Source organism: Schistocerca piceifrons, chromosome 3 (assembly GCF_021461385.2).
Source record: "Schistocerca piceifrons isolate TAMUIC-IGC-003096 chromosome 3, iqSchPice1.1, whole genome shotgun sequence".
NCBI lineage: Eukaryota > Metazoa > Arthropoda > Insecta > Orthoptera > Acrididae > Schistocerca > Schistocerca piceifrons.
In genome coordinates, this window is record NC_060140.1 from 387,003,152 (window position 1) to 387,029,814 (window position 26,663).

Sequence of the window (26,663 nt, forward strand, 5' to 3'; positions counted from 1 at the left end):
TGTAATCCATACGTCTTATAAAAATGTGTGTGTGTAGTGTGTGTAGTGTGTGTGTGTGTGTGTGTGTGTGTGTGTGTGTGTGTGTGTGTGTGTGTACAACTGGACTGATTTCAACCGAACTTGGTACACATGTTCCTCACTGTCAGGTAACAATCACTTTGGGGGTAAGAACCACTTACCTATAGCAGTTCAGGCGATATGTCGTCATAAACGATGAGACGCGTGAAAAACTGCCGCATCATGCATGACGTTTAAATTTATTCCTTCTGTGCTACTAACTCTATTCGCAATAAATTTCGCAGAAAGGATCCACGTATGCCCCCAAGTACACCTACAAACTTATGTCATGGTAACACACATAGTTGAGCAGATATGACGTTAAAACCCTGAGATGCGTGAAAAACTGCTTTGTCATGCATGACATTTAAATTTAATAATTCCTTGCTACTGATTGTATTTGCAATATATTTCTCAGAAAATATTCATATGCACCTCGGAATGTACATACACAATTATATCACTACATGACACATAGATCAGGCATTATGACGTCATGAACACTGAGATGCGTGAAAAAATACCGAATCACGCACGAACTTTCAATACATTTATTCTTTACTACTAGGACACTCTTATAGTCAAGTCGACTTACCGAAATCTCTGAAACCTCGCAGCGCGTTTGACAGCTTTGAACTGCGAAGTGGTAACGGGTGCAGGCGGCGAAAATAATAGCTATCTACAGACAGTACTATGATGAGGCTTTGCATAGAGATGTTTACGAAGTCGCGTTGTAAATGGTTCAAATGGCTCTGAGCACTATGCGACTTAACTGCTGAGGTCATCAGTCGCCTAGAACTTAGAACTACTTAAACCGAACTAACCTAAGGACATCACACACATCCATGCCCGAGGCAGGATTCGAACCTGCGACCGTAGCGGTCACGCGGTTCCAAACTGAAGCGCTTAGAACCGCACGGACACACTGGCCGGCTCGCGTTGTAGGTATGCAGTTCGAGTCCTCCCTCGGGTATGGGTCTGTGTGTTGTCCATAGTGTAAGTTAGATTATGTTAGATTAAGTAGTGTGTAGGCTAAGGGACCGATGACCTCAGCAGTTTGATCACATAAGACCTTACCACAATTTTATTTTTTGCAGCTGTGCCGAGCTCGCTAGACAAATAACTAGAAATATTGTTTGAAATCAAGTTCTGTGTTGAACATACAGAAAATCTGTATTTTGCATACTACGGTTCTTAATTAGGACATGGTACTTGCGTGTATATTTGTACATTATGCATATTTCTTGTACACATTTTTCATTATTTTGAAGATGTTTCCGCAAATACTGTAGATGGAAATGAAATTTTTTCGGTATTACACTTCAAACACAATTCATTTTTTGTTTTTCTTTCTAATAGAAAATTGGCAAATTGAATATCCGGACAATACCGGGTTTGTCACCTATCGGACAAAGAAAAGAAGCAAGAGTAGGAAACAAGAGTAGGAAAAGAAATACGCTAGGACACTGATTGAGGATTGCCTGTATGATGTAGCAGACGAAATAGCGACAGGGAAGAGGACCAGGGGAAGAGGAAGACAAAAGCTAACTGTCGACATGACCATAAATGCATCACATTCAGCTATGGAAAGGGTAAAAAACATCAGGTCAAACATGGGGTCGACTGGAGAAACATCGAGTCAACTGGAGAGTGCTGAATTTGCAGTAATGGACCTTCTAATGAGCACTAAGCATTGTCATCATCACCATCATCAGGATCATGGTCATGATTATCATCATCATCAACATCGAGCACTATTGCTACTTTCGTCCACACACAGGATAAATTCATCATTTTGACTCTTCTGTACTAACAGACATATAAATTTGATTAATAACAGTGTTCCTAAGGTCGCCAAACATAATATCAGACTTCTAGTAAAGGTAAAAGTGATATCTGTGACACAAATCCAAGACCAGGTTATTGGCCTGACTGAAGGCAGAGGTCCACCGCGACACTAGGAGGGGATGGGTCACGAACCCTGCACCCTACATACTTTAATCGCCAGGAAAGATCCCAGGAACTCTTTTGGTAGCAGGCTGAATGGACTTGGGGACATCCTGCAGGGAACTTTTCAAACAATTAAGTTCAGCTATTTTTGATCTTCATATAATTGGTAAGCTTGGAAACAAGTGCCTTACCCCGTAACATATTTTCCATATATCCACTCAGTAATGTCTTAAGACCTACTCTCTGGAGCATCTCACCACTTAAAAGGAAAGTATTGATTGCACAAAAGCAAGCAGTAAGAATAATATGTGGTGTTCAACCATGGATGTCCTGTTAGTACCTTTTTTAAGGAACTAAGGCAGGCCCTCATAATACATATATTCGCTAATGAAATTCGCCGTAAATAATCCATCACAGCCGGCCGAAGTGGCTGTGCGGTTAAAGGCGCTGCAGTCTGGAACCGCAAGACCGCTACGGTCGCAAGTTCGAATCCTGCCTCGGGCATGGATGTTTGTGATGTCCTTAGGTTAGTTAGGTTTAACTAGTTCTAAGTTCTAGGGGACTAATGACCTCCGCAGTTGAGTCCTATAGTGCTCAGAGCCATTTTTTTGCCAATCCATCACACTTTGAGAAGAACAAAGATGTCCACACCTACAACATTAAAGGGGAAATGACCTTCATTACCCCTTATTAAAGATGTCAGCGGCTCAGAAAGGACTTCAGTATGCAACTACAAAAATCTCTGATCAGCTGCTCAATAACATAAAATGTCTGACAGGTAGTAAAGCAACTTTTAAATCTAACTTAAAATCATTTCTCCTGCACAACTTCTTCTATTCCACTGAAGAATTTCTACTTAAAACCTGGCAGCGAGAACAAAAAACATTCGTGTTCTGTAAACTTAATTGTTCCACGTAATTCAATAAAAGAATAATTCAAATGATGTATGGGACATGTAACTAACAACCCAACGAAAAATCCCCATCTCTATACGAAATTGAACTCTAGACCTCCACGACCAGAGTCTAAATATCGGACTTCTAGTGGTCGAAAGTAATAGTAACTTTAGACTTTGGGCACCTGTTGGTAGCATGGAATGAGAGGTACCAAGGAATTATTACTTTGAGAGTTCAGACTATCCTTGGAGTCGTATAATATATGGACTGTCTTGTTGATTTGGGAACGGAATTAAGCTGCCTGCACAGCAACAACAACTAGTATTTATTCCTGATTGCTTCTTACCACATGTGTCAGCTATCATTCTGTTGATGACCTATACTGCAATTTCAGAAAATGCTTGGTGTTTGTTTTTGCCTGAATTTCCTATAGCATTACAACGGGGTTGTATCTTTCACCAGCAAAACTTGTAGCTAGTGTTTGTTTTCAAATAAAAGGAACGGAAACACCGATCCCAATTCGTGGCTAATATCATCGCTAGAATTATTCCACTGTCGTCTCTTCTCCGCTTTTGTACTTCCACTACCATATCATGTATCCGCAACGCCCCATGGCGGCGTTCAGATTCGTGGTGAGCAGTGGTCACTATGTTTTGGGTCATCAGTGTAGATCTCCAAAATTAAGGCCACAGAATAAATGAATATTAAGTGAAATGCAGTACAAAGTTCTTTGAAGCTTACGTAATGAAAGTGAAATTTCCGTATAGTTTACAGAAGGGAGTACGTTATTATGTATTAAAATGACAAAGCCCACGAAACACGAGTGTACACAACATAACATGTTAGTTTAGACGTTGGACAAACCGCAGGAACGGTAGACAAGAATGTGAAGAACACCACCGTTGCATCTGACTAAAATAGCTCCCTAATTCTCACGTTGCCGAACACTGTTCACTCGTGAACATGTAATGAGATACGAAGATGCTACCATCGTGACACAAACGCCAAACTTGCAGGACAGTGTGACGAGAGTATGATTTTAAGTAAAGCATGGGTTCTGGTAAATTACTGCTTTAGATCTGTCAGATATTCTACTATTCCAATAGTGATGCTTTGAAAACGAAATTGCAATGGAACATAATTGTCGGCATTGATGTGAGAAACGCACAGTCTGAGTGGTTCACATCTTGGTTGTAAGTCAAACACCGTGCAGCAAAGTTCTACGAAAAACAGATGAGGTATCCATGAAATATTAGGAGAGAACGACAGTATACGTTTGACAGTCATTTCGGATATCTGGCGATCGCTAGCGAAATGTTCTCTTAATACATATGTTTCGAGTGATACCAGCGCGGAAAGAAATTCGTAACTGTTATGATACGCACTCTTGTTAAAGTAATTCACTGCATGTTTAGAAAAAACTGACTAAGGCTGATACACATAAATGGCTAAATTTTCTGCTTAATACCATCTCTGTATGTTCGAAATGCCAAACTGTTGGTGGATCTACATTGTTGTTCATTAAAACTGCAACACTTGGAAGGATATATACTGATGGTATTTTACCCGTTGTGTGCACACATTATAGTTGGAATAATACTGACGTGTCGGTAGTAGAGATGGCTAATAAAGCAAGTCAGACATCTACAGAAGGATAATACATTAATAATTTCAGTTACACTATACACACTTAATAACTAAGTTAGACATAACTTTGTATTGCTGTAGGTTCTCCTGGCTTGTTATGTTATTTGCAATGAGAGTAACGTTCTTGATTGTAGCTAGTAGTCATGAATGCTGATACGGTTATGCAGGGTGATCCCGTAATGATGTTACAAACTTTCAGCCGTCATGGATGGTAAATGTGTCAATTTGAGGCAAGTGATCCTGGTCCACAATCTACCGAGTCGAATGTTATAAGAGAAAATCATTCTGATACCCCTGACAGCGGACCTCTTCTACTGGAAGCTCTTTGCTTTTCATACTTTGGGAAGATGTCCAAAAAACATGAGCTCTAAAGTGCATACCTTAATAGTTATGAGCACTTATTCATCTTCGGTACTTTGAAACACCTCTGTTCTGCTGAACAAGTGCTCATAGGTCGTAAGGTACTCATTTAAGAGCCCATATTTACAAGACAGCTTCTCTTGTTTTGGTCCATATTACCTCCTCCCAAAATATGGAAAGCAAAGAGCTTGTGGAAGAACAGGTCCACTGTCAGACTTATCAGAACTATTTTCGCTTATAACTTTCAACTCCGTTTCCACACCATGGTCCCTTACCTCAAACTGATGCATTTACCTTTGTCGATCATTCATGGAGGTTTGTAACATCATCAAGGAATCAGCCTATATAAGCAACTGACTGTTAGGAATGTTCACTATCGTCGTGCTACGTCAATGTATTGCCCTCGCTGCAGTCTTTCGTACTAATGGTGAAAAGTGTAGATTCACTGAATCTGGAGGCGAAGCTCTGAGAACTGCTGCTTAAAAGAATGCGCTGGCCAAACATTGTCGCGGACAGTGTGGTCATATCAGTTTAGTGTTTGAGTCAGGAACGATAACACTCGAATTTTATGCTGTTCCGAACACCTACGTCACTTATCCTCCGACAGCCATTGAGCGTTGAGTAGTGTTATGAACGCTGTGAATGCCGTAGCCATTGCGAACATTAAACATGATCATAAGGAGTTTTTTTGGTGAATTTTTATTCGATTTTGCGGGTTGTCATCGCTGGTGGTGGTGATAAGCGACAAAGTCTACACAAGCAAGCGAGAAACATAATTTGTAGGATACACGCTTTCTTCAAGGGCAAAGCACGTGCGCGCGGATCACAACCGTCGCTTGGGACCTACAATAATGCAATCCACGAGCGCGCCTCGACCTGCGCGAACCGCCATCTTTCGTGGATCGGCCTACAGCGTCCTCTGGAGCGTGTATGCTTGGCGCCACTCCTCAGAGAGCAGCGAGCGCCGGATGAGCGAGCTCACCTGGCGGCGTACTGGAGGGAAATTTAAGAGTGCCGTCGCTCGTACGGTAATACGCGGCGTGCGGCGTGGTGCTTTCGACGAAGATGCCGTCGATACCGCAGACACATTATCCAATTTGTAGACGATTTGGGAGTCTACAAAGAGTGAAATTTAGCACACTAGCAGTAACCTCTGGCAGCAACAATGGCTCTAACCCTGGCCAAACTGAGCTTGTATGACTGACATTATACTACGCTCCTTCAAATCTTCGCCAGAGTACATCAATCGTAGTGGTCAATGAGTGGTGACGTGCCAGTCTCTCAGCGACCCATGACTAGAGGTTTTCAGTGGGCGGTAGATCTCGAGAACGTGTTGGTCAGGGCAAAAGTCGAACACCCTATGAACTCTGGTAGGTGGGAGGAGACCTCGAAGATAGCCCACCCCTGAACACCTCACAAATGTAACGGCTGCTGTTCAAATTGCCTGGTATGAAAACCAGAGGTACTCGTGTCTTGAATCCAATTGCACCTCGTGCCATCACTCCAGGTGCAGAGCCTGTATGACCGTGACTAATGCAATCGCGCGATGTTCGTTCTCCTCTTTGCCTCCAGGCAGGTGTACGTACATTGTGATTCTGTATGCAGAACCAACACTCCACTGAAAAGACCTGGTGTCACTCCGATGCCCAGGGTCGTCGTTGGGAGCATCACCTTCGTCACATCTGTCTTTTGCCGCGTTAACGTAAGCTCCAACATTGGCCGCCGTGTTGACAGTCTGTGGTTCTTCAGACGTCGTCACACTATCCGTATGGGTATTTGTCTTACTGCAAAAAAGCCCACTTTCTGGCTCATTGTATGTTTCGGGGCTATACGATCCTGCACGGCCGAGCGAACAAAATATCTGTCCTCTAATGCGTTAATCATACGGGCCGCTGAGATCCCGCATAGCGTTTAACACGTCCCTGCTGATTCCTTGTTTGCATGGATTCCATATTTACATACGAATCATGGGATCCTGACCAACGCGAGCAGCAATGTCGCAGAATAAAAGAGCAGTGTCTCGGTAGGTGACGGTCCTTCCACTATCGTATTCCAACACGTGCTAACAGATGTTTCCCCTCCTTACACGAGTCATGACACTGTCCCCACACGAACAACTGACGTTCAAACGCGATTTTTGAATGGGATAACGAATGAGCTATTTTTCCCTTATATACAAGATGAATATGGCGTTACTCCTGTCTACTTTGGGCTACTGGGCTGAAATGATGTGCATATACAGTAAAAGAATGTACTACACTACATGTCAATTTGATTTCTGTTGCATGCCGTCAAAATGGTTGAGTTTTAATAGCCAGCATTATGTATTCCAAGTGACATGGCATGAAGGATGTTTCTGCCGGCCGCGGTGGCCGAGAGCTTCTAGGCGCTGCAGTCCAGAACCGCGCGACTGCTTCGGTCGCAGGTTCGAATCCTGCCTCGGGCATGGATGTGTGTGATGTCCTTAGGTTAGTTAGGTTTAAGTAGTTCTAAGTTCTAGGGGACTGATGACCTCAGATGTTAAGTCCCATAGTGCTCAGAGCCATTTGAACCATTTGAAGCATGTTTCTGACGTTCTCGTCGGTTATTCGCTGACTGCATTCATTCGAAGCGGCAGTTCATTTATTTATTTACTAGCTGGGTACCAGGCGTTGCCAGGATATGTATTTATTTCAATTCTTGTAGTCCCTCTACCCCTTCCCCCTCTCTCTGTCCATCTGTTGCTCCTTCCTCTCTATGTCCATTTCTTTCTCCCACTCTCTCCGTCCATCTCCTCTTTCCTCTCTATGTCCATCTTCTTTTCCCTCCTCTCCCTGACCATGTCCTCCCCTTCCCTTTCTCTGTCCATCTCGTCTTCCCCTATCTCTGGTATAATTCTGTAGCTACATTCAGCGGCATATGTAGATACTGTCTGATAAACGTGTTGCGAATGTAGTTAGTACCAAAGAAGTAATAAAGGTAAACGTCATGACCTCATGCGTCATGGGACAGTTTTACTGCATGAACAGAGTAAATGTAGTAAGCGATAACCTTTGTTCATTTCATCATTTTGTGGGGCTTGCAAACGAGGAAAAGTTTCGTAAAGTTCCGAAATTATGTATAAAGGTTGTTGCAAGTCAGTTAAGTGCTCTCGTTCTCAAATACTGGCTAGCGCACATACTATATATGCATTATGTAACGTCTAGATTGTGTAACAAACAGTGTAGAAGTATGGATTAAATACACTGAAGACCTTATAAACATCGTACTCATGACTTTGAACCGTATCACGTAGCACATATCAATTAATAAAAGCATTTTCACAAATATGAAAAAGTTCAAACGTGAAAGAGTAAGCAGCCTTTTCAAAGAGTTAATATTTTCCCATAACTCGCGTAATATTATTCAAATCAATAAGTGTCTTATATTACTCACTTTCTAAAGTAGCCTATCTCGTTATCAAATTTTATCGCAGTCGGTTCAGCGCGTTGGTAATAATAAAGTTAGGTCATCATGCATAATGAGGCAGTTTTTCATGAATCTCTGTGTTTATGAAGTAATATCTCTTAAACTATGTGTCGTACCATGATATGTTTCTGAAGGTACAGTCAGCGGAATATGTGGATGCTGTCTCCAAAACGTGTTTCGCCTAGAGTTAGTAGCAAAGAAGAAATAAATTTTAATGTCATGCATGGTGCGGTGCTTCTTCGCGGATATCATTATTTATGACGTTATAGCTCCTGAACTATGGTAGATGGGTGTTTCTTACCCTCCACAATGATAGTTGCCTTGCACAAAGGGATAGATGTACCAAGTTGGTTTAGTAGGAGATGTGGAACATACACACATATACATATTCATTTTTACATTATGTATGGATTATTGTCTTATTTGGCATCTCAAAATTTCTGTTACGGTCGGCGCTATTATACTGGTAAATAATAATACATATCATACAAATTAAACATTTACAAATTGTTACAACTTCATACATAATTGTATACACTTTGCTAGTAGTTTCACATTAATGGTAGAGATCCAAGTGGACTAAAATATGTATGAAGTAGTTCTCTGATAACTACGTAATTGAGGTAGCAAGTGACAATTCAGTTTTAGTAGACCTCCCAATAGCATCAAAATCACATGGATTCATGTAAGTGAAGATATAACTGGACTCTTCCTATTTATCCAACGCACACAGCGGGAATGGTTTAAGAACACCATGGTGCACATGCTGTTTCTTGAAGTAGTCGTGACTCAGGATCAGGTACGCGATGATGGTTCTGAAGCTGCTGAACATCGGTAGCCATCATCGTTGTGACACACTGCGTACATTTGTCTTCTTCTACTTTTAGAACATTCTTACAGTTCTTAATTCCACTCTTAACTGGATGAAGCTATAACTCTTCGAAGGAAATTAGAAGGTGATATTCCACTCTAAAATTTACTCCATTGTGACTAGTCCCCTTAAATAACAGATTTCACGTTTCGTTTTCTTCACTGCAATAACGAACCTTTATACGGCTGAGGCTGATCCTCTGTTAAAGGTTGTGGAAAAACGGCAGCAGTTCCTGGCTGTCATATACAGTGAGGTGATAAATTCTGCTTCTGTGCGAACACTTCGGGGGGAATGAGCGCTGATCTGAAATCTGATCGGTTCTTCCACTTGATGGCAAGCATTTCATAGACTTGTAGGGTAGTTGCTAGCTTTGTTGCTCTATATGACTTCCAAGATACAAAGTATTTTCTTTTTCTTTTGCCATAAGATACCATTAAGAGTTTCAGCATCTCTCTTCACTTGGGGGGGGGGGGGGGGAGGGGGAGGGGTAGGACGTCAAACGTGCAGGAGAGGCACAAAGGACATTTTAATTTCCACTATCTATACTATTACAAATAAAAATAAAACTTTGTCAGCATGACCAGGAAGGATTCAGGATTCACACTAATAGCAGTGGAAGTTAAAAAACATAACAAAATTCTTTTTTCACACGTGAAATTTCATCTTTTTTCCACTTATTATTGGCTACATGTGTTGCTATAGGTATACTTTTCTCCTAAGTAAGAGAGATTTTTGGTTGAATTTTGAACAGCATACAATTCATACTTACAGGTGTATGAAACTCTAGAACTTATTTAATTTATGAAAAAATGAATGAACTGTTGCATTTTAAACTTCGTGTTTAGAAAAATCTCAAATTTTATAGTTAATTATCTCAATTTTTACTACAGTTTTTAAAAGATTTGGAAAATTCTAGAGATTTGCACTAAGCAGTTTATGTTTAATGAGCATACCAAATTTAAAAGTAATAGCATACTTATTTTGGATGTTACATGTACCTGAGTACAAAAATTTGCGTTTTGCGGAAAATGGCCATTAAAGTTTCTGCTTGTATTTGGCATTCTTTTAGAACCGCCCAGCACCATCAGAAGGTTCTTTTTCACTTTCCTAAATCAGTTTTACTCCTTTTAACATTCCTATGATGCACTCTTCTTGATTTTATCTCCTTCAAAAATGATTTATCCGCTTTCAATACACGCTCTCTGTTTATCACATACAAGGCTTTCATGCAGTTCACTCTGGGCTTAATTCCCATTTTCTCTATATTTTCTGCTTTGCACACCTTCATTAAAACATGAAACTGCATCAAAACACCAATAACAAGTGCATTTATTTCCACAAAACTGGTTTTTGGCAATCTTTCCCATGCAAATTGGTTGAAACTTTCACTTGGGTTTTGGGTACCGCCATGAAGACATTTCTTCGGTAAGTTTTTATTTGCAAGGTCCCTGAATGTAGATTTGATGGTTTCCATTACAACAGTTGGTAAATGATGCTCTTCATCAGCAGCAACTGACCTTTGGGAGCTACACCATGATTCACGTTTTAGGCGCAAGTTGTGAATAGAGTTATTGTCTGTGGACATTTTGTGGAAGTATAAGGCCCAAACTGCTTGCTTCATATTTTTCAAGTCCCCTGGGTTCCTTCTTACTGCCAAGCTTGTTAATTTCTGCATCCGTCAGTCGCCCTCTCCCTTTTATTCCCTTTCCATGAGATAATTTTTTTCCTGACAAATCTTGTCTCAGTCTTCTAAGTCTAGTGCCAAGTCTTTTCTGTACATGTCCCACACATTCTAACTTCTGCACAAAAGTCTCAGCTCCATATGGAGCACATTTTTGAACCTCAAGGAAAGCATTACTATCATCATCACCAAGGTACTTCACATGTCGCAGGCCACGGGAGGCAAAGATCTGGCAAACAAGCAGACAACTCCCTGCACTCCCATACCTCCACTTGAGCCTTTATAGTTCATATTACACGATCTGGAATCCCTTTCACACAACAATGACAAAACTTTCTCAACACTTCAACATATAGTACTTTGTCAGTGTCAACAGATGTTGTAACAACATCATCCGATGAAGTGTGCCGTCTTTTTTGCCAGGTACCAACAAAAGCGGCCACTATGTCCCTGTCACCATCATTTTCGATAACAGATTCTTCTGCAGCACTTTTCATTGATGATTCTGCAACTTTGTTTACAGCCCTAAGCAGTAAGCCATAATATCTCTCAAATTTTGCTGGAGGAGGCGGAAGATTCATCACTGCACAGAGTGTTCCTGCTGCCTTCTGTCCCCTGCCAATACAGTGCATGCCTTATGTTACCCTCAAATTCACATCATAACCTTTTAGATGTCATGCAAGACGCTACAACGTTGCATTTGCTGCATATCACAGATAAGTTCGTAGCAAGGCCTTTCCTGGCACTCTCATCTTTCACCATAGAAACACACTGTACACCAAAGCAATGCTTGCACATAACATTGCCCAATATTGACTGTGACAGTATTTTAACATCAACAATAATATTACACGAACGTTCAGATTCACAGTCTCCATTTCCATTAGCACCAAAATCAAATTTCCTTCTTGAAGCACTCGGCGGTGGTTTGTTTACCGGCTGTGAGAGGTTGCAGTCTTGAGCCACTGGTGTGTAACATTTGCTGTAGCTGTATATCTGTTGCCTTGGCGACTTTGTTTACGGTTGAAGCAACTAATTCTAGGCATTTTGAGCGATAATATGCCACAAACGAACACAAAACAACACAGCCAAATGAAAATAGTTTCGAAATTCACAACACCACACAACAAGCCCTTCAAAACAGAGAACAAACAAAATCAGCGATAAAAAAAATGCACGTCTAACGCAGCAGAAAAGTATCGATGTCAATAGTCTTCTGTTTCACGTATGAAAATCTCTGGCGCAAATATAAACATTCGAATACTACAGAGCGAAGTACACTTACTTATGACTGAAGAATGCTGTGCAAAGGGGTGTGGCGCTGCATCTTGGTACACTTGAGACCAAATCACGTGCCTTATAATCTCCCAAATATATATATGTTTTATACATCGAACTATTCAGGAAGATATGCGCTACAAAATAGGCATATTTTTGAAAACTCAATGGTCTGAGAATTTTTGACGTCCTAACCCCCCCCCCCCCCCTCTCTTAATGGGGGTATAGATACACAGGGTGTAAATTTTAAGCTGACAAACCAGAATAACTCGAAAATTAAGCTTCACTCAAAAAAATGTGTAGAATCCAAAGTTGATTATTTTCGAGGGGGACATTTGCTGGTGCTGAAATTAGCCGACCACCCCAGCCCCCTGGGGGTGGGGCGGTTGGCAAATTTCAAATGGGAACCTCCTACTTTTTTATTGCAGAATCAGAATCTACTTAAAAAAACTACGTACATTTTGTCTTAAACATTTGTTTTGATTCCTGGGAGTTGGCACTGTAATTCAAGAAGATCCGTTTTCTCATTTTTGCGTGGAAAATGGTTACGGATAAGTAAAAAGTACTTATTTACTTCGTAAATTTTGATTTGCTAAAACTAAAACTCTCCCTCTCTCCCCATAGGGTGGTGTTTGAGAGACAGGAATTAGAATTTTACAAATGTTGACCCAAATACTGTATTAGTTTTTTCGGCAGATTCGGACAAGTTTTGTTTGTTTCGTGGTCATGAGGCCACACAACTTTTAATTATCAAACAAACCATTGACTGGCTAGCTAACTAACCAAAAATCCTACTTACTAACGAGTAAACTCATTTTTTACTTGTCCGTAACCATTTTCCACCCAAAAACGAGAACATGGATTTTCATTAATTACAGCGCCAATTACCAAGAATAAAAAGAAATGTTTAGGACAAAATGTACGTAGTTTTTTATGTAGAATCTGATTCTGCAATAAAAAATTGGGGTTCCCATTTGAAATTTTGAAGTTGCCTCCCGCCCACCCCTCAGGGGGGGGGGGGGGGGGGGTGGCGGGCTAATTTTAGCACCAGCACATGTCCCCCTTGAAAATATTCAACTCTGGAGTCTACACATTTTTTCGTGTGAAGCTTAATTTTCGAGTTATTCTGGTTTGTCAACTTAAAATTTACACCCTATATAGGTTTGAAGTGTCTCCATATTGAAAGATTGTTTGCTGTGGTACTCCGAGCATCGAGATCTGTCGAGACTTCCGTCTGAAAGACGGTGCTGTGGTGTAGTTGATTCCTTGGGCAGATCTGCTTCTGGTGATATAAGGACTTGTAAACTCCTCCTCGAGTGAGAAGTGGCGAGCGGGGAGTGCAGGGTAAGGATCAGTGGATGGGCGAGGTGGGCGGGAGGGTAGGAAGTAGCTATTCGGCAAACATTTCTAGATAAACACGAGGCGGCTAGCTCTTGAATATCCGCTAAGAGCTCATCTTCTGTGAACTGCGCTGATTTTAATAATAACCTTGGACGGTGGTATGGATGTAGTATTGGGGATTCCCTTAACTATGCCAGCGGGGGTTTCGTGGAGACTTGAGTACCTTTATTTGACTCTTGTCAGGGTAGCGTAATGTTAGATAAAAACTCGACTTAAAACGTATTTATCTCGTAATGACTACAGTAAAATGACAGTCTAGCTGCCACATGACCATATCGAATACATATTTAGTTTGAGAGATTCTTGGACTCTAAGAGGGTGAGAGAAGAGGTGGTACTGGCTATGCTATAGGCTCAAGGAAAACTTGGAAGAACGTTCAGTTAGACGATTAACTAACGCCAAAGTATGTAGGTATATCAGTGTATCGTACTGATATTCACAATGAAAGACACTGAGAGCTACGGCCCCGCCTCTACGTTGCTCTGCAACAGATTACGCTTGCCCTGTTTTGTACAGATCCAGTCAGATCCAGAAAGTTGACGCTTCTCTGAATGAAACGTGCCGACTCATCATTGGTTGATTTAGACCAGTACTGAGAGATAACGTTTACTGTTCTTCAGGAATCGCTCCACCGTTTGTTAGAAGTTGTGTCCGTCAGCGAGGGATTTAAAGTAGTTACTTCAAACGTTCAAATTTATGGGTATCAACCTGTCCACCAACGACTGAGGTATTGCCTCCATACAACCGAAAATCTACTCGAACCTCCTCAGACTACTAAGTTAAGATTATTTGGGACGAGAACCACTCACCTAGCTGGTTGGATGCTACCAATCGTACGTCTCCCCCAGGACAGTAGGACACTGGTCTACCTGGAAATCGTTAACCAGACTTCGTCCTAATGTTGGAAGATCGAGAATGAGTATGTTAGAGTAGACCTCCCCTAGTTCATGTATGTTCCGCGAATGTGGCGAAGATAAAACCATAGCCCACTTTATGAAGTGCCCTTTGAGGTGCGCGATGGAGTATGTCTGGCAGAAACATCTAAAGCTCGTGCTTTGGCAAAATTCTGGGCAGACTCCGTTTAGTATGTTATATATGTTATGAATGTTTTGTCATTAAATACTATTATGTAATAATCCATTTTATAATTTTGTAAGTGGACTGATATGGTAAGGAATAATGAAGTTGGCCGCAGAATCGGCGAGTAAAGGAATATATCGAAAACACTGACTAGAAGAAAGAACATGATGACAGAACATGTGTTGAGACATCAGGGATTAATTTCCATTGAACTACAGGTTGCTATACAGGGTAACAACTGTAGAGGAAGACAGATTGCAGTGTACGCGCCAAATAATTGAGACGTAGGTTCCAAACGCTACTCTTAGATGAAAACTTTGGCACAGGAGAGGAGTTCGTGGCGGGTCGCATATTTAAAAAAAAAAAAAAAACTGTTTTTATCATTGCTTGCTTCTGTACCACAACTATATTTAGTTTTTCAATGCCTTTTTGTTTCCAAGACTCGTATATGTCTTTTACAAATCTTTTTATGTATATGAAACATACAGTGTGTTACAAAAAGGTACGGCCAAACTTTCAGGAAACATTCCTCACACACAAAGAAAGAAAATATGTTATGTGGACATGTGTCCGGAAACGCTTACTTTCCGTGTTAGAGCTCATTTTATTACTTCTCTTCAAATCACATTAATCATGGAATGGAAACACACAGCAACAGAACATTTGCACTGAAATGAGGATTGACACATTGTTGGATGAACCATTCGCAGAAATGTACCCGTGGAGGCCAATCAGCTGCTGATAGTGCCTGCACACGCTGTACATGGTACGGAAACAACTGGTTCTCCCGTAGCACTCTCCATACAGTGACGTGGTCAACGTTACCTTGTACAGCAGCAACTTCCCTGACGCTGACATTAGGGTTATCGTCAACTGCACGAAGAATTGCCTCGTCCATTGCAGGTGTCCTCGTCGTTCTAGGTCTTCCCCAGTCGCGAGTCATAGGCTGGAATGTTCCGTGCTCCCTAAGACGCCGATCAATTGCTTCGAACGTCTTCCTGTCGGGACACCTTCGTTCTGGAAATCTGTCTCGATACAAACGTACCGCGCCACGGCTATTGCCCCGTGCTAATCCATACATCAAATGGGCATCTGCCAACTCCGCATTTGTAAACATTGCACTGACTGCAAAACCACGTTCGTGATGAACACTAACCTGTTGATGCTACGTACTGATGTGCTTGATGCTAGTACTGTAGAGCAATGAGTCGCATGTCAACACAAGCGCCGAAGTCAACATTACCTTCCTTCAATTGGGCCAACTGGCGGTGAGTCGAGGAAGTACAGTACATATTGACGAAACTAAAATGAGCTCTAACATGGAAATTAAGCGTTTTCGGACACATGTCCACATAACATCTTTTCTTTATTTGTGTGTGAGGAATGTTTGGCCGTACCTTTTTGTAACACCCTGTATATCATCCTTATAAGTGGTTAACAATTTTAACTTTTCTTTATATTGTTATATTGACATAATATCCTCTTCAGTATTAGAAGATCAACATCTGTGAAAAATAAGTCTATTGGATAGATATCATACATAGTCTGCTTCTGCTTAGCTGGTCCAAAGGAGTTTTGTTTTTGATAATATCGCCTACTCTCCGACGTACCCATCCCTTTTGCATTTATTTGTTTTAAAGTAGGAACGTATAGCACACAATTTTGTAGGGGATAAAACAAATATTTTTGACATAAGTGAATGGATATGATGATGAGTACAGAGTAGAAATGTTTAAAAATCAAGAAAAGCTAAGGTAAGAGAGTAATCCCCTAGCATCTCGGATTCAAGGTATTGGCAGGGAATAAATTTCAAACGTTAGTCGAAAACAAAGAAGAAATTATTTTGCAACAAAAAAAACTTATGATAGACGACATAAATTCACGTCATAGTGGTTAATCGAGCAGTCTGTCCTGCCAGCCTGTGCGGTGACTAATCGAAGCGACAGTAAATGGCAGTATCATTCACGGCTGCTCCAATCAGCCACCAAACAAAGTGTTAGCATGGACGTTGCAGATACCATAGTTGTCTCCTACACATTGTTTTGGGTGTAATAGGAAGAGCTATGATGTACTGTAAGCATTCAGGTATTGCCCTAAGCCATAAACGAAGACCCAGTGGGAATTTGCACGTAAGTTGTCTAGTAAACACTTAAAGTCCTATTTGAGATTCATAGCAAGTCGTCTGGAACACAGTGTAGACTCCTGCCTGCTCCCAGGTTAAGCAAACTCTAAGACGCTGGAAGAGGAGACACTATCTGCGATTAGGAGATACATTGATAAATCCACTGAGCAAAATAATACTCTGCTTACTAGGTTTGTAAATTTCGAGCAAGGGCGCCGAGTGCTGTATCGTGGTGGTTAAGGCTCTGTATTCGTATTCATAAGGCGTATGTGTAAAATCCTATCCAGGTATCAGGTATCGAAATCTGGGTTTGCAGTTGTTTCCCTAAATCACTATAGGAAAATGTCCTGATAGTTACGTAGCAAAACCATAGTCCATTCCATCGTCATTATTCTCCAAATGACGTACTTCGCCCACTTATTTTTCGAGTAGTTCGAATCAATCAACGATATCCCCTTGGGAAAGAAAGGAAGTGTATTTGATCCGTAATGTATTAAATCGATAGCAAACGTATATTAATGCAATGAAGCTGAAGATTGGCATTTCGGTGAGCTGAATGTATTTCCACAACACATTACTTGACTAAACTAGCGACAGATTTTTGCAGTTTTTATTTGCCTGACTTTTAATGTACGTAGCACATAAGACGCAGATAAAAAGTCTTATCAAGATTTCTGTGGTCCATTTCATTGCTATCAGTTCAGGGAAATGGAATTGGGCCTTATTTAATGAGAGCACACTGAATTATCAGGTTTTAGGCACACAAACAAATGTCGCAACTAAATTATGGTGGGTATCAGTTATTGTAAATAAAATAATGGAAAAGTTTAAACAAATTTATTAGAAAATTCGTGAAACTACAGTTTTTTGTTACTTCTTTATGTAATTGGCGCTCAGATGTAGGCATTTGCATATCTCTTAGCGAGTTGTTAAATTCTTTCTTTTTTGGAGAAGAAATAAAAGGCATAATAAAGCAAACACAGCAGACACAATAAGAACAACCAAACAGAAGCAGCCACTATGAAAATTGTTAAATTCTCTCTGCATAAAACTGTACTGCCCGAGAATTTTGGAGCTCAACGGTAAAAGAACTTGAGAACTTGCGGTACATTAATTGTTTAGTCAGGACTTCGTATAAATTCAAATTTAAATGGCTGTAAGCACTATGGGACTTACCATCTGACCTAGACTTAAATGGTGGCGCACGAAATGTGTTAGCATTTTGTTTTTGAGTATAAACTTTATTGTCAATACAATCTGAAAGGAACATATACTACAATGAAGAGCCGTCCATGGAGATTTGTTCTAACTCAGCACATGCTCAATATGTCCGCCATTTCGTTTCCTAACTTCCTTCAAATGAACACTGAAGTTAGTGATTACCCTACGGCACATGTCTTCCGTAATTTCACTGCAAGCTTGAAGAGTAAGTCTTCTGAGCTCCATTAAATAACGTGGACGTTTCGGGAAAAATTTTTCCTGTAGGTACCCCCAAAGAAAAAAGTCACATGGATTGATGTCTGGTCTATTGGGGGGCCAATTTCGTCCGTCATTGAAGCGACCTGGAAACCTGAGTGAAATGATCCGCATGTCGAAATGTTCGTGTAAAAACTCCAACACAGTGTTTGCAGTATGTGGCCTTGATCCATCTTGCATAAACGACTGCGTGTTGAAGGGCAAGGCGGTACACGAAGCTGTGGAATGAAGCTATTGCGAAGCATGCTCAAATAACACTCGCTGTTCACAGTTTCTTCAAAGAAAAAGGGTCCAATAAGTGCGTGACTGGAAATTGCTGCCCAAGCCGTAATCCTCGGAGCATAATGTTGTTGTTCATGAAGCACTTGTGGGTTTTCAGTGGCCCAAAAGTGTACATTTTGTTTGTTAACCACACCGTCTAAATGAAAATGCGCGTCGTCTGGAAACCTAACGTTGTTAAGAGTTTCTTCCCCGTCCTCCGCCCACTGAGCAAACAATAGTCTCCGCAGCTTGTGTTCTCAGTGTGCTTCTGTGCACAGGTCATCTTGTACGGGTACATATGGAGGTCACTTTTAAGAATGCGTTGAACGGAGCGTCTGGATATTCCTAATTGCACTGCTGCCTTTCTACACGATTTCCCGGGACTTCTCTGTTCAGCAACTCGTACAGCTTCAATATTCTCCGGCGAACAAACAATCTTAGGCCGAGGTCGCTTCGCTTCCAATACAGTTCCTTCATGTACAAATTTATCGTACAATCTGTGGATGGTCTTCTTGCAAGGACCCATCGTGTGCTAAACTGTTGTCGAGAACTCCTCTGAGTCACAACAAGGCTTTTTGTTTCATGAAAAAGTAACACAATTGGAGATCGTTGTTGTGTCGTCAGTCTTCCATTGTCAGCCATTGCTGCTTACTAAAGTGCGCGTCATTTATGACGGCGGCCGAGTTTAGGTTCGTTCTGCGCATCTGACGTCACAAAACACAGTCAGCCAATGAACAGAGAACGACGTTGCCAAAGCTGGATTGCAGTGCAGAGCACGGACGAGTGCCTTCAGTTTTAGAAACCTTCTGTCATAAATAAAGTAACTGAGCAAAAGCAGTGTCTTGATAGCAGACTTTCTTTCATAGAAAGTTTGGAAAAAGCATTCTTTATACCAATTGCTTCATATTCTATTAATTAATTAAACCAAACAAGCAATAAGCCTCCTAATTCAGGCGATAGCAAGAAAAGGTGTTTGTATCATTCTTACAAACCGCTTTTTCACAATAAAGAAAAACGGTGATTGTTTATTTCCTATTGTACTTCGACGAAACGTGAATAATTCATAGTCATACCAACAGTGTTTGTCGGTATTTTGGGTGATATGTTGGGAGATACATTGAATGACGAGCTGCGTTAGCGTAATGGTTAAAGTGTAGGGCTGCCAAGCCAAAGGTTCTGAGTTCAAGCCTTGTTCAGTACTAAATATTTTCATTATTTAAAAACAATATCGAAGTGTCTTACTTCATGAATTTTATTCGTTTGAATGTACTTTTGTGAAATCTCTAGTGACAACTAAAATCGACTATACGGAAAGTATACGCTATGGACTTTACCTCTGCAAACTCTTCAAAATTTCGTGCAATGGTTTACTACATATAATGCTGCACAATAACTGCGTTGAACTTCGGAACAAAATTAAGTCATTAATGGGGGGGGGGGGGGGGGGGGGAAGGTATCAGTCAAGAAGATGTGTAAAAATCAAATTTTTGGGCCAAATAGTTTTTGTGAAATCGAATGATAAAGTGTGTCAAAGCAATCGAAACAGCATGTGTCTGCACAGGCGAGCAGTGCAATGATGACAAAATCGCGCACATCGCGGAATGCGGGGAGCAAGTCTCTGTAGCAGCGAAAGGTTTAAAGCGGCCGTGGTGGCTTTACTTGATAAACTGCGCGCTCCCCCCTAAATGTCTTCTTCTCTTGGCGCGTACAACTGGCAACGCAGCAATCACCCGCGTCTGGGCGGGCATGCGCGAACCGCCAAGATAAATGAATTGAACTATAGTCTCCTAGCGGCAGTATCGTGAATGACATGTCATTTCGTAACTCATTTGTTTTTCCAAGCTCTGCTGGTACTGCTGTAGAGATCCCAGCGGGATATCTAATGTGCGTCGTAAATTGTGAAAGAAACAATTGGTAACACCTTTCGTGCGCCACCCCGTAAAACTACTTACACCTAACTAACCTAAGGACATCACACACATCCATGTCTGAGGCAGGATTCGAATCTGCGACCGTAGCAGCAGCGCGTTTCCGGACTGAAGCGCGTAGAACCGCTCGGTCACAGTGGCTGGCAACTTCGTATAAACCCGAGGAATTTTTATTAAAAATTCTTTTGCGTTTTTCAACCACTCTCCCAGGATAACTTCACTGTGTCACATGTGCCAGGGATAACAGCGGAATCAGCAGACGCCACCATTTCCGGCACTTTGCTGACCAGACCAGCAACATGCATCACAACAGATAACCAGTAGGAGGCGTGAGAGGGGAGTCAGCTGGTCGTTACTGGCCGCTACGTGGAGAGCAGGGACCAGGCTGGTCTTTGTCTCATGGTTTAGCACTCCTACTGGGTGGATGGCTTGGGCCATCTGTCTGTGGCTCTGTTCTTCTTCTACATCTGCATGGATACTCTGCAAATCACATTTAAGTGCTTGGCAGAGGGTTCATCGAACCACATTCACAATTCTCTATTATTCCAATCTGGTATAGCGCGCGGAAAGAATGAACACCTATATTTTTCCATGCGAGCTCTGATTTCCCTTATTTTATCATGGTGATCGTTCCTCTCTAAGTAAGTCGGTCTCAACAAAATATTTTCGTATTCGGAGGAGAAAGTTCGTGATTAGAATTTCGTGAGAAGATTCCGTCGCAACTAAAACGCCTATCTTTTAATGATTTCCAGCCCAAATCCTGTATCATTTCTGTGACACTCTCTCCCATATTTCGCGATAATACAAAACGTACTGCCTTTCTTTGAACTTTTTCGAAGTACTCCGTCAGTCCTATCTGGTAAGGATCCCACACCGCGCAGCAGTATTCTAAAAGAGGACGGACAAGCGTAGTGTAGGCAGTCTCCTTAGTAGGTCTGTTACATTTTCTAAGTGTCCTCCCAATAAAACGCAGTCTTTAGTTAGCCTTCCCCACAACATTTTCTATGTGTTGCTTCCAATTTAAGTTGTTCGTAATTGTAATACATAGGTATTTAGTTGAATTTACGGCTTTTAGATCAGACTGATTCATCGTGTAACCGAAGTGTAACTCATGTGGGTGGCCTCACATTTTTCGTTATTTAGGGTCAACTGCCACTTTTCGCACCAATCTGATATTTCTTCTAAATCGTTTTGCAGTTTATTTTGATCTTCTGATGACTTTATTAGACGATAAACGACAGCGTCATTTGCAAACAACCGAAGACGGCTGCTCAGATTGTCTCCCAAATCGTTTATATACATAAGGAACAACAAAGGATCTACAACACTACCTTGGGGAACGCCAGAAATCACTTCTGTTTTACTCGATGACTCTCCGTCAATTACTACGAACAGTGACCTCTCTGACAGGAAATCACAAATCCAGTCACATAACTGAGACGATATTCCATACGCAAGTACCGGCCATCAGCTAATTCAGACGTGAACTGCCTTCTCTTTCTCTTCCTATTTCCTTATTCTACTTCCACCCAGACTAGCGAACACCCTCACAGCTCGGTCAGACGAGCCCTTATGTAATCCGAGTACCTAGAACATAACCAAAGTTCAACTTATTCAGCTCTTTCATTTCAAAACTTTCTTCAGACACCCATCCTCATCCATCCCTATCAGGGTCCATCTCTACTCCTGTGCAGTATGGTTTCCTTTATAGAAGCAGCATAAATACCGAGATTTACTCAAATGCTAGAACGGGCACAACCAGAACGTGGAACTGTAAAAGTCGGTTCAATACACCACAATTAAATTTTCTTTAGTTACAGATGTTTGACAAGTTAATGCAAGTTTTATAGAAGCATCTGTCCATCTGGGAACTCCAGTGGGATAGGATAATTGAGTATAGGTTAAAATAACTACGATTTGTCGGTCTGCAGTAAACCTTAGTTTTCCTGAGGACATTGATCAGTTCTAAGACATTTATCTGTCACTTAACGTTACGTCCAACTCGCGCAATATTTGTTAATTTGAAAAATGTGGAGTCCTCGTTAAACTGAGAGACCTCTACAACTGCCTGGGTAAGTCAGTTCAAAGATAGGAGGAAGACAAGACCGCTCTTCCTCCAGAGTAACCACAGCATCAAACAAACGTTCGGGTGATGACAGCTTTGTCTTAATTGGATCAAAGTTTTTTTTAACAAACAGCAAATATACTGTTAAAATTACTTCAATTTAACCGTAAAAAGTATGAATTCAATGTAAACGTGAACGAAACTCCGGGGATGAAGTGTATCTTGAGTATTCCAGAACTAAGAGGCAAACTGAAAATGCGGTCCTTCAAAACGGATTTTCTGTTTCATGATCCGACGTTCACGTATACGGGCAGAACGTATAGCGTTTTTCAAACACTGCTATAACTTTCGCGACGAGTAACATTTCCACCCACATCTGACGCTTCAGTTGTTGTTATATTTGTTACTGGAATAGTACAGTCGACTTTTATGACTTTTTATATTTCCATGAAGTGGAGTTTGTGAGTAGCCTACAGTAGTTAAAAAATCAGATCTCATTATAATACACTACTGGCCATTAAATTTGCTACACCAAGAAGAAATGCAGATGATAAACGGGTATTCATTGGACAAATGTTTTATACTAAAACTGACATGTGATTACATTTTCCCGCAATTTTGGTGCATAGATCCTGAGAAATCAGTACCCAGAACAACCACCTCTGGCCGTAGTAACGGCCTTGATACGCCTGGGCATTGAGTCAAACAGAGCTTGGATGGCGTGTATAGGTACAGCTGCCCATGCAACTTCAACACGATACCACAGTTCATCAAGAGTAGTGACTGGCGTATTGTGACGAGCCAGTTGCTCAGCCACCATTGACCAGACGTTTTCAATTGGTGAGAGATCTGAAGAATGTGCTGGCCAGGGCAGCAGTCGAACATTTTCTGTATCCAGAAAGGCCCGTACAGGACCTGCAACATGGGGTCGTGCATTATCCTGCTGAAATGTAGGGTTTCGCAGGGATCAAATGAAGGGTAGAGCCACGGGTCGTAACACATCTGAAATGTAGCGTCCAATGGTCAAAATGACGTCAATGCGAACAAGAGGTGACCGACACGTTAACCAATGGCACCCCATACCATCACGCCGGGTGATACGCCAGTATGGCGATGACGAATACAAGCTTCCAATGTGCGTTCACCGCAATGTCGCCAAACACGGATGCGACCATCATGATGCTGTAAACAGAACTTGGATTCATCCGAAAAAAAGACGTTTTGCCATTCATGCACCCAGGTTCGTCGTTGAGTACACCATCGCAGGCGCTCCTGTCTGTGATGCAGCGTCAAGGGTAACCGCATCCATGGTCTCCGAGCTGATAGTCCATGCTGCTGCAAACGTTGTCGAACTGTTCGCGCAGATGGTTGTTGTTTTGTAAACGTCCCCATCTGTTGACTCAGGGATCGAGACGTGGCTGCACGATCTGTTACAGCCATGCGAATAAGATGCTTGTCATCTCGACTGATAGTGATGCGAGGTCGTTGGGATCCAGCACGGCGTTCCGTATTACCCTCCTGAACCCACCGATTCCATATTCTGCTAACAGTCAGTCGATCTCGACCAACGCGAGCAGCATACGATAAACCGCAATCGCAATAGGCTACAATCCGACCTTTATCAAAGTCGGAAACGTGATGGTACGCATTTCTCCTCCTTACACGAGACATCACAACAACGTTTCACCAGGCAACACCGGTCAAGTGCTGTTTATGTATGAGAAATCGGTTGGAAACTTTCCTCATGTCAACACGTTGTAGGTGTCGCCACCGGCGCCTGCCTTGTGTGAATGCTCTGAAAAGGTAAACATTTGCATATCACAGCATCTTTTTACTGTCGGTTAAATTTCGCGTCTGTAGCACGTCATCTTCGTGGTGTAGCAATTTTAATGGCCAGTAGTGTACATTTGTGGCAGTCTGCAGATATCTTTAAATACGAGTGCTATTTTGTTTTAAGCCTCCGGTGGGTCGCGAAGTGGAAAGCAAAGTGAAAATAAAAAAAAAAAATGCTTTATTTGCCTACACCTTCCAGCTACTTCCCTGCATAGTTGCCGCTCATAGTTAGACATTTGTAGTAGCGTTGTACCAATATTCTAATATCCTTGCCATAGAAGGCGCTGCGCTGGTCTGCAGCTAGTTGCACCCAGCGGTTCATGTGATCGTAGACATGAAAATCAGGGGAGCCAAGTCCGGGATGTAGGGTGAGTGGTCAAACACTTCCCATCGAAAAATCTACAGGAGCGTCTTCGTTGCACCTGCAGTGTGCAGCTGAGAATTGCTATGAAGAAAGAAACACATGACAGTTATGTTTATGGGCTGCATGAAATCAGGTGCAAACCCTCAACAGCGGCTTCACTCTTGGCTGGAGACGCTGTTTTCTAGGCATTCTTACGTGCTCACTGTGTTCTCAGAACTGAAAAGTGCGACGTGAAGCGGTAGACCGTTACAATAGAGGTATTGCACAATGCATCTCCACAAAGCTTCACCAGATTTTCAGTGTGATTTTAAACTCGCCACCGAATGGAGGTTGAAGAAAAATTAACCCTCGTAAGAGCGTGCAATAGCTCTGTGATTGTAACAGTGTCGCCTGCCGGCGAACAATGTAACTATTCTGATTATAATTATTTTAGTTCTTTTGCTCTGTTTAAGCGAACACAGCTTCGCGTAAACGAATATGTTTTTTCAGACTATTGCTGCTTCAGTTTTCACATAATTTTAGGTAACTGGAAATTTCTCCTGCAGGGAGGTCTGAAGAATCGACTGTTAATGCTCTATTGGAAACAGGAGTACATCAAGTTTTCTAGTTGTGATCGTTAGGTTCTTTTATAGTCCAGTTAGCTGTTGACATGTGATCTAAGTTTCAGTACTATAAACTTTAGTCCTGTTAGTGTAGCGTTACAGCGTTGACGAGCAAATGATCAACTTCTCGAAACTTCGGAAAAGAAGAAGAGCAAGAATTATGCGACTTTGTGATTATCACTAAGCATACAGTTTCAGCGAGAGAGTCCAAAATAAAGTGCTCCGACTGACACCACACTGCGACCGAGGCTGGGCGGAACTCCGCTAACCAACGCTGTAATCGGGTGAGGTGAGGCCTGCCCCAGATGCGAGCGCTAATTAATTTGTGGAAAATTGCGGGGATTAGCCGCTCGCCACGGCCTAGCCCCACGTAACCGGCAGCGGGCTGGTAAAGAGCAGATGCCGCAACTGTATGACGCACACATGCCGATAGTGTGAAGGCTGCTGTGGTACTACAGACACTCTTGTACGAGATAGTACCTGAACTGAGGATCTTCAAAAGTTTATTTGCGAAGGGAAATCCAGGGAACAGCCTCAGTTTAACTTTTGCACCATTGCAAAAGTGAGTGGAATAGATATTTGTGTCAGTCATGTTGACAGGAGGCACAAGTTTCAGCACTGCGGACTGTAGTCCCGTTGGTGCCGCAATACGGCGCTTGACGTAGACTGTGGTACTCAGATAATTTTTAACTGTTAATTTCAGGGACAATGGAATACCTATCAGATTCTATACAGAATATGCGGATGAGCTAGTCCCTTTTTCATCTATAATGTACCCTACATGCTTTAAGAAAAAATCGTCCATAGTAGCTGGAACAAAATACTGGTGACACTCGTCTACACGAACGATGACATAAGTGATCCGCAAAACTACCGCAAATGTTTTGGCGGTCATTTGATGTAGAATCTTAGAGCATATTCTGAGCTGAAATGTAATATGATATATGGAACAGAATGGCCTTCTGAATATGCAAATTTAAGATTTGGGGGGGGGGGGGGGGGGAAGGAAAGGGATTACTAATCATTTGCATATCACAGCATCTTCTTCCTGTCGGTTAAATTTCGCATCTGTAGCACGTCATCTTCGTGGTGTAGCAATTTTAATGGCCAGTAGTGTATTAAATATTGTATCCATTTTGCTTTTCATTTACGACTATAATTTTAGCCATTACCAGTTGATGAGAGTTTCGAGATATGGGATTGTGTCTAGGAAGGATGCAAAATTGCATTGAAATACGCGAGTGGCGTTCAATAAGAATTAGTAATGGAACATTTTATTTTCTGAAAGCAGGCTGGTTTTATTCAAGACTCCAATACACCATATTATTCCCCACTCTTTTGCCT

The 26,663-nt window shown here is 41.7% G+C and overlaps 1 protein-coding gene across 2 annotated transcripts in view; it reads right to left on the minus strand.

Moving 5' to 3' along the window:
* The window catches only part of LOC124789323 (transmembrane protein 117-like), a 246,554-nt gene that overhangs the window by 166,037 nt on the left and 53,854 nt on the right, over positions 1 to 26,663 (minus strand). The window lies entirely within an intron of this gene.